Genomic DNA, 14,932 nt, shown 5'->3' with positions numbered 1-14,932 from the left:
GTTAATGGTTTCCTGTCTCGATGTTTATACTACTAAAGGGTCTTCTTTCCGGAGTGTTAGTTGTAATGTGGCTCAAACTGATGCCCCCTTTACACCTGAGCTTACATTTCAGCAAGGTAATAACCGCCCGCATACGGCGACAATTTCTATTCCTTGTCCTCGTGCTTACCAAACTCTGCTTCGACCAGCAAGGTCGTCGAATCTTTCCTCCCTTGACTTTGGAGCATTATGGGCAGAGCCCTCCAACCAGCTTGGCATTTATAAGATCTAATGCGCCGATTGAACATAATCTGGTACATCTACATCTACATCTACACTGATACTCCGCAAGCCACCCAACGGTGTGTGACGGAGGGCATTTTACGCGCCACTGTCATTACTTCCCTTTTCTGTTCCAGTCGCGTATGGTCCACGGGAAGAACGACTGTCTGAAAGCCTCCGTGCGCGCTCGAATCTCTCTAATTTTACATTCGTGATCTCCTCGGGAGGTATAAGTAGGGGGAAGCAATATATTCGATACCTCATCCAGAAACGCATCCTCTCGAAACCTGGCGAGCAAGCTATACCGCGATGCAGAGCGCCTCTCTTGCAGAGTCCGCCACTTGAGCTTGTTAAACATCTGCGTAACGCTATCACGGTTACCAATTAACCCTGTGACGAAACGCGCCGCTCTTCTTTGGATCTTCTCTATCTCCTCTGTCAACCCGATCTGGTACGGATCCCACACCGATGAGCAATACTCAAGTATAGGTCGAACGAGTGTTTTGTAAACCACCTCCTTTGTTGATGGACTAGATTTTCTAAGGACTCTCCCAATGAATCTCAACCTGGTACCCGCCTTACCAACAATTAATTTTGTATGATCATTCCACTTCATATCGTTCCGCACGCATACTCCCAGATATTTTGCAGAAGTAACTGCTACCAGTGTTTGTTCCGCTATCATATAGTCATACAATAAAGGATCCTTCTTTCTATGGATTCGCAATACATTACATTTGTCTATGTTAAGGGTCAGTTGCCACTTCCTGCACCAAGTGCCTATCCGCTGCAGATCTTCCTGCATTTCGCTACAATTTTCTAATGCTGCAACTTCTCTGTATACTACAGCATCATCCGCGAAAAGCCGCATGGAACTACTAGGTCATTTATATATATTGTGAAAAGCAATGGTTCCATAATACTCCCCTGTGGCACGCCAGAGGTTACTTTAACGTCTGTAGACGTCTCTCCATTGATAACAACATGCTGTGTTCTGTTTGCTAAAAACTCTTCAATCCAGCCACACAGCTGGTCTGATATTCCGTAGGCTCTTACTTGTTTATCGGGCGACAGTGCGGAACTGTATCGAACGCTTTCCGGAAGGCAAGGAAAATGGCATCTACCTGGGAGCCTGTATCTAATATTTACTGCGTCTCATGAACAAAATAAAGCGAGTTGGATCTCACACGATCGCTGTTTCCGGAATCCATGTTGATTCCTACAGAGTAGATTCTGGGTTTCCAAAAACGACATGATACTCGAGCAAAAAACATGTTCTAAAATTCTACAACAGATCGACGTCAGAGATATAGGTCTATAGTTTTGCGCATCTGCTCGACGACCCTTCTTGAAGACTGGGACTACCTGTACTCTTCTCCAATCACTTGGAACCTTCCGTTCCTCTAGAGACTTGCGGTACACGGCTGTTAGAATGGGGGCAAGTTCTTTCGCGTACTCTGTGTAGAATCGAATTGATATCCCGTCAGGTCCAGTGGACTTGCCTCTGTTGAGTGATTCCAGTTTCTTTTCTATTCCTTGGACACTTATTTCGATGTTAGCCATTTTTTCGTTTGTGCGAGGATTTAGAGAAGGAACTGCAGTGCGGTCTTCCTAAGTGAAACAGCTTTGGAAAAAGATGTTTAGTATTTCAGCTTTACGCGTGTCATCCTCTGTTTCAATGCCATCATCATCCCGGAGTGTCTGGTTATGCTGTTTCGAGACACTTACTGATTTAACATAAGACGAGAACTTCCTAGGATTTTCTGTCAAGTCGGTACATAGAATTTTACTTTCGAATTCACTGAACGCTTCACGCATAGCCCTCCTTACGCTAACTTGACATCGTTTAGCTTCTGTTTGTATGAGAGGTTTTGGCTGAGTTTAAACTTGGAGTGAAGCTCTCTTTGCTTTCGCAGTAGTTTCCTAACTTTGTTGTTGTACCACGGTGGGTTTTTCCCGTGCCTCACAGTTTTACTCGGCACGCACCTGTCTATAACGCATTTTACGATTGCCTTGAACTTTTTCCATAAACACTCAACATTGTCAGTGTTGGAACAGAAATTTTCGTTTTGATCTGTTAGGTAGTCTGAAATCTGCCTTCTATCACTCTTGCTAAACAGATAAACCTTCCTCCCTTTTTTTATATTCCTATTACCTTCCATATTCAGGGATACTGCAACGGCCTTATGGTCACTGAGTCCCTGTTCTGCGCTTACAGAGTCGAAAAGTTCGGGTCTGTTTGTTATCAGTAGGTCCAAGATGTTACCTCCACGAGTCGGTTCTCTGTTTAATTGCTCGAGGTAATTTTCGGATAGTGCACTCAGTATAATGTCACTCAATGCTCTGTCCCTACCACCCGTCCTAAACATCTGAGTGTCCCAGTCTATATCTGGTAAATTGAAATCTCCACCTAAGACTATAACATGCTGAGAAAATTTATGTGAAATGTATTCCAAATTTTCTCTCCGTTGTTCTGCCACTAATGCTGCTGAGTCGGGAGGTCGGTAAAAGGAGCCAATTATTAACCTAGTTCGGTTGTTGAGTGTAACCTCCACCCATAATAATTCACCGGAACTATCCACTTCTACTTCAGTACAGGATAAACTACTACTAACAGCGACAAACACGCCACCACCGGTTGCAAGCAATCTATCCTTTCTAAACACCGTCTGTGCCTTTGTAAAAATTTCGGCAGAATTTATCTCTGGCTTCAGCCAGCTTTCTGTACCTATAACGATTTCAGCTTCTGTGCTTTCTATCAGCGCTTGAAGTTCCGGTACTTTGCCAATGCAGCTTCGACAGTTTATAATTACAATACCGATTGCTGCTTAGTCCCCGCATGTCCTGACTTTGCCCCGCACCCTTTGAGGCTGTTGCCCTTTATGTACTTGCCCGAGGCCATCTAACCTAAAAAAACCGCCCAGTTCACGCCACACAACCCCTGCTACCCGTGTAGCTGCTTGCTGCGTGTAGTGGACTCCTGACGTATCCAGCGGAACCCGAAACCCCACCACCCTATGGCGCAAGTCGAGGAATCTGCAGCCCACACGGTCGCAGAACCGTCTCAGCCTCTGATTCAGACCCTCCACTCGGCTCTGTACCAAAGGTCCGCAGTCAGTCCTGTCGACGATGCTGCAGATGGTGAGCTCTGCTTTAATCCAGCTAGCGAGACTGGCAGTCTTAAATCAGATAGCCGCCGGAAGCCAGAGAGGATTTCCTCCGATCCATAGCGACACACATCATTGGTGCCGACATGAGCGACCACCTGCAGATGGGTGCACCCTGTACCCTTCATGGCATCCGGAAGGACCCTTTCCACATCTGGAATGACTCCCCCCGGTACGCACACGGAGTGCACACTGGATTTCTTCCCCTCTCTTGCCGCCACGACATGTTGTATGACACCCCTTAGGAGGATATCCAGCGTCTCTATCAACCAGTGCTAAGCCGAGTAACTGCTTGCAGAAGGACCAGAGGTGGGTCAACGCGTAAGTGGCTAGCTCAATTTGTGAAGCTCTTTATCTTGAATAGGTCACCCAACTTTCTCAAATTGTAATTGTGGTATACACCACTTCTAACAAACACCGAACAACGCGCTCCAGTACGCGGCCGCCAAATACATCGCTGGCCGCACTTCTCTGGGCGGCCCGCTGCTTCCATCGCTGGCCGTCTTCACACGCACGCTCCCTTACGTGGCCGAGAAATACATCGCTGGCCGCACTTCTCCGGGCGGCTCGCGGCTACCATCGCTGGCCGCCTTCGCGCGCGCGCGTTTGTCAGCACACAGCAATTGGCTACGCCAGGAAACACTGCGATTGGTTTTCTCTGGAAAACAGCGACCCCAGCCGACGGCTCCATTAACTAGCAAGCCTTATATAAACCCGGCCGCCGCCGCAAACGACAGTTCTCATCGGGAAGTGCAGTACGCCGTGTTCCAGCTGCATGTGGATGATTCGCCGCACCACTCGAGGTTACCTGGCTGCTCGGCGGAAAATCTTGCGACTTCACTGGACTTGTGAACAATTACGGAACGTGCGCCCCACCATGCACATTCGGACATTGGTATAACCAAACTTTAATTCTGCATTACTTCTGAGTGGGAGTCTGGGTACACGCTTCGCTAACATAATTGTTAGAAAGTGATTTGTGATGTAATAAACCAGACTGAAGAGGTTATTATGTTATTCCTGGTTATAACAGTAATCATTCATTAGTATGTACATGTACTTCACATCTGCCGATTTCCGTCTCATTCGGGTAATTCCTTCGTAGTGCGTCTTTTTTTTTTTTTGTCTTAGTGTGTATGTACTACAACTGTATGAAAGTTAGTGACCTCTTGGCTGTATGCTTCCCTTCTCAGCCACCCCTGCTCCATACCTCCTTTGAATGCAACGTTGCATCTTCGAACAGGGCGTAAAATTGAGCAGAGATACCTCCTTCTGTGCTATGGTTGTTTATGTATGACCTATGTGTATTTTGAACTCTATCTTTCCTTTGCATTTGCACAAAAAGTTTCTCACACACAGCGTAAAATTTGTCTAACGTGATAAAAAAAAAATAGCTCTGAGCACTATGGGACTTAACATCTGAGGTCATCAGTCCCCTGGAACTTAGAACTACTTAAACCTACCTAACCTAAGGACATCACACATATCCATGCCCGAGGCAAGATTCGAACCTCCGACTGTAGCGGTCGCGCGGTTCTAGACTGTAGTGCCTAGACCCTATCGGCCACTCCGCCGGATCTAACGTGGTAGCAACATCCCATCCAGACTCCTGAAATCAAAAGTTGAATCAAATAGTTCGGTAACGTCAGAAAAACTAAGTGAAAAATTGTAGGCTCTCAGTGTGTGAACGGGAATATAGTTGGTGTCGGCGTCTGGAGGAGTAAAGACGCGCTTTGCAGAGCATAACACTGGATATGTAATTCCTCACAGTGTACGTGGAATGCAGTTGCTTTTCCAGCAAACAGTAAGCAATGATTCTTACCTGATTATTGATACGAAAAGATTGTGATATTGTGGAAGGGTGTCTCCCTCAAGTAAACATGCAAAATTCTGACATCTTGGGTTGTCGGGTGTTCTGCCGGATATCAGCGTCGTACTTGCACGATATTTCGTTCACGTAGCTCGTGACCTTCATCAGGTGCGACCTGAGACTGCTCCTCGAGTTTTTTTTTTTTTTATTTAAAAGAGGTGGAGCCCCTCCACGCCCACACCGGCATGATGGCCAACACAAAAGGTCTACTGCCATCTCTGCATAAGGGTTAGTATTCACTAAAGTGCGGTGTCGCAGGATGTGGGTACTGCGATGTCTGCGTACGTCTGGTTTGGATTAACCATTAATACGCGCTCATCTGGAGATAGATTGGTCGAAATCTGACGAAGGGTAGCGGTTTGAAGGGCAGAGGAAAAAAAGTGCCAAAGCAAGAGCCAAGGGAAAAAAACCTCTGCGAAAGTTAGGTCGGGCGGCAAGAGCAGTAGCGGTTGTCTTGCTGCCTGCGATAGGTTGTGTAAGGATAGGCTTTGTTAGTAGTGGGTATCATGCATGTCGATACCTTGACGTTGTGCGTTTGTGCTGCTCGGCGGCTGGCGCTGGGTGCTGGTACAGAGTCCTCCTTCAGCGTCCTGCAGCGTGCAACAGTTAGGTTTGTTATCGGTCTTGTGTCCGATAGGTCATATACCGGAGGCACAGTGTGAGGGAGTGTTGGCAGATTGTTCGTGCGTCTGTGGGCGAGCTCGTCGGTGTCCCTGCTGTGGCCTGTTGGTCGGCTCTAATAGCAGCTGGTAGTTACCAGTCAGTGTTGCTGAAATGCAGGGGCTTACCGGCGTTTGTCGCTGTTTGCGTATGTTAGTTTACCATAGGTGGTTATGCCCTAGCTAGCAGTGTCTTTGGCCGCTTGTGTTTCCACCTGTGGTTGTGATCGTAGTTTCCCAGAGTGAGGATGAAAGGATTGTTCGAGTGTCTCGAGTTCCTGTATAGTCGTGTGGCGTGTTTTTTGAATACTTCCTTGAGGGTATCAAGGCGGTATTCATGGTGAAGATCCACGGTGCGTGTGTAGCGTGGAGCATTGCTGATGATTCGTAGCACCTTGTTCTGTATGATCTGCAGGCGGCGCATTCGTGTGGGAGCTGCATATCCCCAGACGGGAGCTGCGTACGTCATCAGAGGTCTAATCAGTGTCATGTATAAGGACTTCGACACCCTCCTATTCAGTGTGCTTGTCCTGTTGAGCATTGGGTAGAGCTGTTTGAGCCTCGCGTGCGCTCGGTTGGCAACGTATTCGATGTGGTCCCCCCCATGTAAGTTTCCGGTCCAGCCAGACACCAAGGTATCTGACTTTCTCCCGGAAACGTATTGGGCGTGTATGTAGTGTTATCGGTCTACAGTGTTGGTGTTTGCGCAGTAGTTTCGGTCTGCGTGTGAACAGAACTGCTTCGCACTTGTCGACGTTTACTTTAATACGCCATCGCTCCAGCCAAGGCTCAGCTGTTCTGAGTGCTGTCTGTATTCGTGAGTTTATGTTCGACGGTTTCCAGTCTTGCGCGAGGATGGCTGTGTCATCCGCGTAGACGGCTAACGTCGTGTTTCGTGTCGCTGGGAAGTCATTAATGTACAGGTTAAACAGGATGGGCCCTAGGATGCTTCCTTGGGGTACTCCAGCTTGGATACCGTGTTGTGTTGATTGTTTATCCTGCACGTTAGTGTTGAAACATCTGTTCGTGAGATATGAGTGTATGAGACGCACGAGTCCGTCCGGGAAACCAGCTTCGCTAAGTTTGCGTATGAGTCCGTTGTGCCAGAGACGATCGAAAGCCTTTTCGATGTCTAGGAACACGGCCCCTGTGGCTTTGTTCATGTTGTAGCCGTGTGTTATATGTTCGACTACGCGGAGGAGTTGTTGTGTTGTCGAGTGGTGATTCCTAAAGCCGAATTGCCCCGGTCTTAGGGTGTCATTGGCGATGCAATGCCTAGTGATACGTTTTAGTATTACCTTCTCAACAATCTTGCTGAGCGAGCACAGCAGACTGATAGGTCGGTAATTTTGTGGGAGGGAGTGGTCTTTCCCTGGCTTCCTGAACATCAGGACCTTGGCCGCCTTCCAAAAGTCAGGGAAGTGTTGGTGTGTCAGGATGGCATTCGTTAAGTGTGTGAGGTATTCTACGGCTTTATCCGTGAACTCCTGGAGGACACAGTTTTGAATGCCATCAGGCCCAGGGGCTTTTCTAGCGTTGGTGTGCTTGATAGCCCATGTGACTTCATTTGTGCTAGTACGTCTTGGCTACAAGTCGTGTAACCTCCTGGTCCGTTTCAAGTGTGAATGCTGGGTCTGAAGGAACCAGATTCGGCATGAAAGACGCTGCAAGTGTTGTGGCCATAAGCTCTGCCCTCTCCGTCGCGGAGTAGGCTGGGCCGTCTGGTCCTTGTAACGTGGGAATGTAATGTTTCTCCCTGGTGAAGTGTCTGGCCAGCTGCCACACGCCAGGACGTGTGGTATCCAGCCCAGCGAGTTTCTGTCCCCATTGTTCGTTTCTGAATGTTTGAATTTTATTCCGTGTTATGCCCTGGAGTCTGTTGACGTGCAGTTTATAGAACGGGCGCCTGGTACGCTGCCAGTATCTCCTGAGGCGGTTCCTCATTGAGATAAGGCCCAGGATTTCCTGGGGCAGGGCCGTCGAGTGTTGTCTTGGTGTTGTAAATGGAATGGCGTCAGTCATTGCGTCTTGGACGGCAGTTGTGAGAGCCTCCACAGCCTCATCAATTTGCTGTATGTTGTTAATTTCGTGTGTGTCAGGAATGCGACTGTCAAGCGTTTCCTTGAACAGTGTCCAATTCGCACGCTTGTAGTTGAGCATCCTGCGTGGTTCGATGTCCTGCAGTGTCTCTTCCATGTGCAGTATTACAGGCATGTGGTCTGAGTCCAGATCGTTTTCAACCGTCAGGTTGAGTGTACATGTGATGCCCTTTATGAGGGCTATGTCTAACACGTCTGGCCTATGTCGGGCCTGTGTAGGCACGAACGTGGGAACGTCCGGTCCAAGTATAATATAGTTTCGGCCTAGCGCGTGTTCGTACAGTTTCTTGCCGTTGGAGGTTCGTACTCGTGAGTTCCAATCAGTGTGTTTTGCGTTGAGGTCTCCAGCGGCTATTACCCGCGGTGCTATGTTGAGTACTGTGCTGATATCGCGTGTTACTATGTTATTAGGAGGATTGTATAGCGATACCAGTGTGGTATTGGCTCCGTTGAACTTGACCCTGACGGCCGTAGCCTCTAGCCTTTCAAGTGCTGGGAGCTCGATGTTCGTGTGGTCTATGTCTCTGTGTATGATGATTGCCGTGCCGCCTCCCCTCCTGCCATCCGCTCGGTCGGTACGATAGACGCAATAACCTGGGAAGTTTAGTTGCTTGCGAGGCGTAAGCAGTGTTTCGTTCACAAGAGCGATTCGGATACCCTTTCGCTCCATGAACGCGGCCATCTCGGCTTTTTTGCTTGCGATCCCGTTGGCATTCCAAAACAGGATCTGTGTGATTGTGTTTAAGTCTGCGTTTCGGGGGTGGTGTGGTGTATTATCCATGTAGCAGTGTGAAAAGCGGTGTGACAGTGGCTTGGAAGCTAGTCCAGTTGAGCGTACCCGACATGAACTGCATGAAGAGTTGTGAGACACACCCCATAATCTTCGTGACTATTTCGGTGGTCGTGCGTCCGGGGAATAATGTTTCCATTATTCTCTGGAATGTTGCCGTAATGCTGGTCATGTCGGCCTGCGAGTTATTGGTCGTGTTAGCGGCCGCTTGTTCCAGTGTTGGCATTTGGTGAGGGCTGGGCTGAGAGTCGGCTGTTCGTGTGGCAGTTGTGGTCGCCTGTGTATTCTCTGTGGTGAGTGGGTGTGTAATGTGAGTTGTTGAGTTGGTGTCCGGGATGTGTTCGTGGGTGTTGGTGTTCTGTTGCCTGTGTGGTTGTTGTGGTGTGGTCGTGTTCCTCGTGCTTCGGCTGTTTCTCCTTCTCCTTCTCCTCCTCCTCTGGCGCTGTGGTTGACCCTGTGTAGGTGCGTTTTCTGTAGCCTGTGGTGGGCTGCAGTTCGCGATCTCAGGGGGTACAGTGTTGTTGTTGCTTGTTTCGTGTGGTGTGCCCGGTGCGGGTGTGGTGTCAGGCGTTGTGCTTGTCTGTTGTGTGTCTGTTGCTGGGGGTGTTTGCTGAGCGTGTTCTGAGCTCTGGGGCTCCTCTGACCGTCCCGCGCTGCTGGGGCTGCCAGCGACCACTCCAGCGAAGGATATTCCACTTCTTACTGGGCGCGGGGGCGGTTTTGGAACTGTGATTGGCGGTAGGTTTCGCATGTTTCGCGATTTTGCGCCTCAGAGCTGCTTTGTAAGCAATGCACCCTCTGTAGTTTGCCGGATGGGCAGCACCACAGTTGGCGCACTTGCGAGGTGCTGTATGGGGGAGTTTGCAGCGTTAGGTTGTGTGACCGCCAGCGCAAATGCGGCAGCGGGGTGCGAGACCGCATCTGATACCCGCGTGCGCATAGCGCTGGCAGTTGTGGCATTGTTGGGGGGTGCGCGGCGTGTTGTAAATTTCTACATTTACGACCATGTGAAGAAATAGCTTCAACTTCAGCAGGTCGCGGGATTTGGCCGTGTCGGCCATCTCTGCCATGTAGTTGTGAGACGGTCTCGCTGTGCCGAACTCTGACATTCGGTTTGCCCGAATGCACTCCCACCCGAGAGCAGAGAGTTCATTGTGTACTGTGTCGGTCGGGGTTCGTGAGTCCATCCCCTTTATCACGTACTGCTGAGTTTTTTCCAGGACTGTCCTGTACGTGAAGTGTTCTACCTTCCTTTTTTTTTGAGAAAGTCCAGTAGATTCGTGTAGTCTGCTTTGTTCGCCACGTACAGTGCGGCGTGTTCCCCGGTGAGCTTGGAGTAGTATGTTGTGGGGCTGTGCTGATTGTTAAATTCCTTGTTTAGGAGACTTAGGTCTCCGTAGTTGCGGATGATGACCGGTGGGAAGCCAGTCGCGGTGTTGTTTGTGTTCTGCGTAGCTGCTTGTATATTTGTGGTTGCTGCAGTCGCAGGGTTGTTTGTGTTGGTCCCTGTGTTGTTATTGTTGTTTGTACGTGATGTGGATGGTGTTGGCAGCAGCGCTCGGCCGTTGCCTCGTGAGTTTGTGGGCTCACTTGTTTGCGTATTTGGCTGCTGCTTGCGCCTTGGGCCGACCTGCTGCCACGGTCCGTCTTTATCTGTGTTTGTTGTGTCCTCTGTCGGCTCTGGATCCGGTTCCGTCGGTGCCTGGGCCGCCAGAGGTGAGATAGGGGGCATGTCCTTCTGTTGTTCAGCAGGTGTCTGTGTGTGTGTGTGTGGTGTGGGTGTTTCTGTTTGTGTGTTTTCGCTGCCCATCAGCTCTGCGATCAGCTCCAGCTGTTCCGCGATCTGTTTATCCTTCAAGGCAACCTGCTCTTGGAAGGTGGACAGTGGGACGGAAATGATGGCGGGAGTAGCCGGCATTACCGCCTCTTGTGCTGCAGCTTTGCTGCGGGTGAGTGGTGGGGAAGCACAGGAAAGATCGGACATCTTTGCTGTTTCGGGAGTATTTATTTATTTGGATAGGGAAGGATGGATGCACGACGATTTTGCTCTTTTTCAAGAAGCAACAATATTTGCTTTTTAGCGAAAGCGCTGTGTATCGTGTTCCTACAGAAGAGGGGTGTCCCTACGACCTATCTGCGCGGAGTGCAATGCGCGGCGCAAGAGAGCGCGGGTTGAAGAGAGCGGCCTACAGTGCGCGGGGTTATCCGACGTGAACGGGCCCCTGACACTGAGATTACCCTACCAAAGAACGGGAGAGTCCCGCTGGGGAGATTTACAACCGAAGTTGCAGGAAGTTGAGCCGAAGCTCTTGCCGCCTAGCGCCCGAAAGCGTTAAGCGGCTTGCGCGGGTTCGTGCCGCTCAGTAGAGCGTCACTGGCAGCTACGCCAGTTGCAGCTTGTTAGAGACCACTCCGAGGAGCCATCAGCGGGCAGCTACGCCAGGTGCAGAGAGCAGCGTTCCGCTCGGGTCGGCTGCTCGACTGCGAGTGCTGCTCCTCGAGTGGACCTGGTCCAGTATTTATGCTTATGGCCTTCCCCCTCCACCAACGGCTGCAGGCGCTTCCTCTGTGGTCCGCGCCCATTCCCTGCGACCTGCTGGAGCGTTGCTGCTCCGTTTTCCGTCCGCTGCGGTTCTAGGTGTTCCCTCTGCGGTCCGCGCCCACCAAACCCGCGTGGTACCCCAGACCGTAGATGAAACCCCCAGGAGCGGGTTTGGTGGGCGCGGACCGCAGAGGGAACACCTAGAACCGCAGCGGACGGAAAACGGAGCAGCAACGCTCCAGCAGGTCGCAGGGAATGGGCGCGGACCACAGAGGAAGCGCCTGCAGCCGTTGGTGGAGGGGGAAGGCCATAAGCATAAATACTGGACCAGGTCCACTCGAGGAGCAGTCTCAGGTCGCACCTGATGAAGGTCACGAGATACGTGACCGAAATATCGTGCAAGTACGACGCTGATATCCGGCAGAACAACCGACAACCCAAGATGTCATTAGATCGCCGGGAAAGCCTGAAGAGTTACATGCAAAATTCTGTTTCAGGCAGGAATATAGTGATGGGGACATTTCGGCCAGAACAGAACTTTAGTCTTCAAGATTGTAGTAGCTGATAAGAAAGGGTAAGTGCACTGGTGTGCAGAACTGAAAGACGAAAGTAACTTCCACACAATGCGTCATTGCCAAGTAACATATAAGGGGCGATCAAAAAGTTTCCTTTCGAAAGCCACGCTAACTAAGCCACATTCAGACTTGAAATGTATTCGCAGCTGCGAATATGGACAACTATCAGCTGTATAAGAGAGTGACGACATTGAAAATTTGTGTCTGACTGAGAGTCGAACCCGGAATTCCTGCTTTGGCTATCCATGCGCGATTCATGGTCAGACCTAAACATTTACCTGTCGTCGTTCCTGCTTCTTAACCTGAACTCATACACACATAATGTGATCCCTGTGCAGGGGAGAATATTTACATTCAGTGTTGCTGCCTGCTATCCGCGCACAGATATGATACTGCAGTCCCAATGTTGTTAAGAAGAATGATGCATTGTTCCCTCTGAAATTCCTGCATGCGTGTCCAAAGAACATTGTATTGTTCTCCTTAACAGCACAGTCTGACACTCCACTCTTTTTCACATTCGTCAGACATCAACAAAAACACCCTGTGAGCGCGTTAGCATCACTAGAATAAATTACTGGGGTTAGGAGTGGACCCTTATTCTACGACAGGACACATCGGTGTTTATCTGTACAAGATTGTCTTAATTTCTGTATTGTTGTGAACGAAGCACACTAGTTTACATGACAATTTCAGGACAACTGACGAGATAATGTATTACATCCTGATTAGCAGAAATAACACTGAACACAACAATATAAAATCTAAATAGAAGGTTCTCTGCAAGTTTTTTCTTACGTCTGGACGGTGGAACACTGTCTGAGTTGGCCAATATTACGTCAGATCATCCGATTCTGGTTCTAAGTTTGGTACTATTTAGGATGACAATCAAGTCTATGGAGGATGGATAGCATTTGTGGCAACATATGCAAAAGATAACTCAAGGTTGCTCGTGTTCACAGTGGACGCAAGCTGGTGATCCAATAATTTCACGCCTCTGCCAGCGGCATTTATCTTCAGCTGCGACGTGTTGTCGGCTGCATGGCCGCTCTCGCACTCTGAAAATCCTATAAAAAGCTAATCAAAATCGTTACTAATTTTATCAGCTGAAACAGCCCTATGTTTCTTGTTAGGTGAGGAAAACATGCAGTCATCCCTAGTCTGGAAAATATGGCGATATACACGGGGATGCATGGGGCAGCATGTATACTTCAACGCCCTCTCAGTTCTCGCAAGAACAATTAACTACGTGGCTGTTTCGTTTCTGCCGGCCGAAGTGGCCGTGCGGTTAAAGGCGCTGCAGTCTGGAACCGCAAGACCGCTGCGGTCGCAGGTTCGAATCCTGCCTCGGGCATGGATGTTTGTGATGTCCTTAGGTTAGTTAGGTTTAACTAGTTCTAAGTTCTAGGGGACTAATGACCTCAGCAGTTGAGTCCCATAGTGCTCAGAGCCATTTGAACCATTTTTTTGTTTCGTTTCTCCGCTATCGGGCTCAACAACTCTTCAGCTAATTTCTAGCTGAATGTCAGCCAAAGTGAGCGCAGTGTTCACACAAAATTCCTCTTATGGCGTCGTGCAGAGCGCGATGTGCCCTGTTCTACACTTGACGCTGGTTCAAAGGACAGTCCACGAAGTTTTCGGTATTCTGTCTTTCACAGCAAACTCCCCCCCCCCCCCCCCAATCCCCCCACCTGTGTTCTCACGTGCTTCGCATCACGGGCTTTTTAGACCAATGGGAGTGTTCCTTTCATCTTGTGGAAACTACCCCCGCCAATCCCAAAGGGTGTACCTTCAAACTGCGTCATAATCTCGCCACTTCTACTCCTTCCGATTTCATTTCAGCCTATTGGACATTTTGTGACCACTCCTGACGCCTAAAAGTTACATGTGTACATCACGAGCGCAGCACGGACCTTTCATGTGATCACTAAATGCGACTCTCTTTTAACTGCGTCTCAGGTCTGTTTGTATTCATCTTCAAATTCCCCAACGCAATTTTCTAAAGAATTTCTCCATCACAGGCAGTGCTGCGGCATTGCCTACTACGTTCGATGTATCACTTGGTGGGTCTCCCTCGCCACACCCCTGTTAAAAGACTTTCGTTGTACGCAGGCCGTGGCTGTGCAACCCCATCACAAACTAAAGCGTCTCATCCAGCAGCTTTTTTTCACCTTTTGCTCATTGACATGCAGGATTTGGGTTCGGTGTGTTAATATAGTAGAATCAAGAGTCATACCTTTTTATATTATATACCGTATATTTTGATAGGCAAATCTGTCCACTATCACCAAAGTATGACATCCTTGTTACGATGTATAAAATCTCATGTAAGATGCTAAATTAACACTCATTCAAGCTGCCATCTTACAACAGGCACTGCAGTATAGTATCACACTAACACCTTGCGTACCCTCATCGGCGATGCACATGACTGAACACAAGTTGCAGCAATACACTCAAATGGAAACTTTTTGATCGCCGCTTGAAGCTCGATGAAACTTGGATCATACACAGATAGAACTACTACAACATGGTACAGTACAGAACTTACTGAAAGAAATACACATTGAAACAAATAGAAATAACACTTTCATTCAAACACAATAATTACGCCAAAGGTGCCGCAATTTATGATGGTGTTCTGGACATTCAAAAAGGCGGCAGATGGTTTTTAATATGGTGCGTTATCACCATGGACTGCAGTGTATGCTCAGCAGTGTGCTCCCATACTGGCCACAGAGTTTGGAACGAGTTTTTGGGATAGGGGTTCCATTTCTCCATCAGAGCAGTTGACAACAGTTAGATGTTCGTTGGTGCATCTGGTCAAGCTGCTAAGTAGAGTGAACGGGCAGGCCAGTACATTCACTGAAAATCCTGTTCTTCCAAGAGCTCCTCCATTTGTATTATTCAACGCAACTGCCCACTGAATCCATAAATATGAAGTCAAGGCCAAATTTACTCTTGAAAAGATG

This window comes from Schistocerca piceifrons, chromosome 8, assembly GCF_021461385.2.
Source record: "Schistocerca piceifrons isolate TAMUIC-IGC-003096 chromosome 8, iqSchPice1.1, whole genome shotgun sequence".
NCBI classification, from domain to species: domain Eukaryota; kingdom Metazoa; phylum Arthropoda; class Insecta; order Orthoptera; family Acrididae; genus Schistocerca; species Schistocerca piceifrons.
The sequence above is the reverse complement of the archived record's forward strand: the minus strand, read 5'-3'. Positions refer to the sequence as shown.